At 58.6% G+C, this 2,600-nt stretch overlaps 1 protein-coding gene across 1 annotated transcript in view; it reads right to left on the bottom strand.

Annotated features, from left to right (window-relative positions):
* The window catches only part of CHST15 (carbohydrate (N-acetylgalactosamine 4-sulfate 6-O) sulfotransferase 15), a 39,558-nt gene that overhangs the window by 4,546 nt on the left and 32,412 nt on the right, over nt 1–2,600 (bottom strand). The window lies entirely within an intron of this gene.

The raw sequence follows: 2,600 nt of genomic DNA, 5'->3' as shown, positions 1-2,600 counted from the left end.
ATATATTTATTGATTTCAGTCAATGATGATAGAGAATCATTGATTGGCTGCCTCCGGCATACCACACACAGGGGATCGAGCCCGCAACCTGGGCATATGCCCTGACCGGGAATCAAATCGTAAACTCCTGGTTCATAGGTCAATGCTCAACCACTGAGCTATGCCGGCTGCGCCCTACTTCCCTTTGTGTGTCCCCTCCCCGCACCCCCCAGGGCTGCACCTCCCTCCACCCGAGGAGGGGAAAGGGGAAGCGCGGGCTCCTGCTTTCAGGGAGCCTGTCAGGGTCCCTACGCTGGAGTTAGCACCTGCTTCCACTATTTAGCAGCTGTGTATTTGGGCAATTTCCTTAGCCTCATTGTTGACCTGGTTTCCTCACCTGTAAAATGCAACCATAATAGCTGTGAAGTTTAAGAAAACAACACCTGTAAAGTACTCAGGGCAGAGGCTGCCATTTAGAAAGTACTCAATACATGCTAGCCATTATTATTATAACAAAATGATGCCTGGCCAGTGTGTCTCAATGATTGAGCATCAACCCATGAACCAGGAGGTCAGGGTTCGATTCCCAGTCAGGGCACAGGCCCAGGTTGTGGGCTTGATCCCCAGTGTGGGGCGTGCAGGAGGCAGCCAGTCCATGATTCTCTCTTATCATTGAGGTTTCTCTCTCTCTCTCTCCCTCTCCCTTCCTCTCTGACATCAATTTAAAAAAAACAAAAACAACATATTAAAAAGAAGAAGTATCCAAATGGACCTCACAGACTGGAGTGGGCGCACCCATAAAAAGACCGGACGTAAGGAGACCCCTGAACGTCAACATTTTAGTCTTTAAAATCAACTCTACAGGATGACGGAGGGAAAACACAGGAGACGTTTAGTCGACATAAACTCATAACAAATCCTCACAGAGCTGCAGGCACACGATGCAACCTGGGGATGCATTAATAGAGGTAAGGCACTGAAAATGCGGGAGGGCGTCCCTCAGTTCCACCCCGGCAGGCCAGGACCCCTAGGGACCCTTGGCTGAGCTGCTGCAGCCAGAGAAGGGAGCCGGCAGGAAGGCAACTGCTTCTGAGGCAGGAAAGCTGCCCCGGGCTGAGAGATCCACCCAGGTTCCTAAAGGACTGACCAGTCCACGGAAGGTTCAGGAAGAAAGACAGGCTTGATTCAAGGGCAGATGTCTTGGCTGGGCAGTACCACATGACGTCAGCAGCCGGGCAGTAGGAGCCCAAGGCTGCAGGGGACGAGGTCCCAGGCAGAGCGAGGGCCCGGGAACTGACACCCAGGCAGCCCCAAGTGTGGGGTGCAAGCCCCCTCCCTGCAGAGCCGCCTCATTCTCTTGCTCTTAAACCATCCCAAACAGATGGGGTTACATTTGGCCGGGCCTGTTTCCAACTGCGATTCCAAATATAAGCCCAACACATTCCGGCCTTCTGTGCTGTGGTTATTTTAGAGGCGGCTGGGGCGGCTGAGGGGTGTGACCACGGCCTGCTCCTGGGCAGCGCTCCTCAGCTCCATTCCCGAGCCCGGCGGGGGGCTCCCTGACCTGCTGCTTCTGGAAGGACCGCGTCTCTCCCCATGGGGACAAAGCAACAGCCACAGTGAGCTGGAAGGCCCTTCAGGTAGGAGCTGGACAGGCACCCACGGCCACGCTGCCTGACCTGCATAGACACCCACGGCCACGCTGCCTCACCCTCGGACCTGAGGGTGTGGCTCTCACTACCTGCCCAGAGGCAGGTGCATGGACCACGTGACAGCAGGGACAGCCTGAGCCACGGGTCTCCCCTCCAGGCCAGGCCCTCGGGGGTTGTCCCACATGCACCCTATCGCCCTCCTGCACACATGCGGCCCCGGGTCTGCCTCCGGGGACCCAGCCAGTGGCAGCCATGAAAACTTTGGCTTCCCGGCCAGACCGACATGGGATCAAATCCCCGCCTGGCCCCTCACTGACAGGCGACTGTGGGTCATTGCCTTCACCCCACGGAACCCGCTCGCCGCCCCTGTGAGCACATCACCTCTCCCCTCTCCCTGGCTGAGAGCTCACAGGAGGCGAGGCCTGGAAAGAGCGTGGCTGGCAGCCAGGCCGGAGCAGGGGCCCTGTCAATCGCCATCGCCCGTCATTATGTGGCTCCCGTCATGGAGTGCTCACGTCCTCGCGGTAGGATATCTCCCCTCATTTCACCGAGAGGTGAAGCGACTCGCCTGAGGCCCCACAGCTGGTGAGCGGCAGAGCTGGGGGTCAGGTGCAGCCACCTGTGCCCCAAAGGCCGTGTCGCTGTTGTGGGCTCCTGGTCCACTCTGCTCACCACCCCCACCCGCCACCCGCTCAGCACGGAGCTAGGGCCTGGGCCCCGGACTCCCGCCCACCCTCGCTGTCCGGGCTGCAGGGAGTGAAGGCCCGTCAGTCAGCCTCATTCCTCTCATTCCCAGTCGTCCTTGTAAACCGATGATTGTTTAACCAGGCCCAGCGCGCAGCGCCGGTTACATAAGCCGATGAGGAACGCGTGGCCCAGGTCCAGGGGCCCAAGGCGTTGGGGTCAAAACCAAGTCCCGCGCTCCTTCCCGCCGACCTGTCGCCATGAAACGTGCGAACCCCAGGGGGG

This window comes from Myotis davidii, unplaced genomic scaffold (assembly GCF_000327345.1).
Source record: "Myotis davidii unplaced genomic scaffold, ASM32734v1 scaffold72, whole genome shotgun sequence".
Classification (NCBI taxonomy): Eukaryota; Metazoa; Chordata; class Mammalia; order Chiroptera; family Vespertilionidae; genus Myotis; species Myotis davidii.
This window is presented reverse-complemented; position numbering and strand designations above follow the sequence as displayed.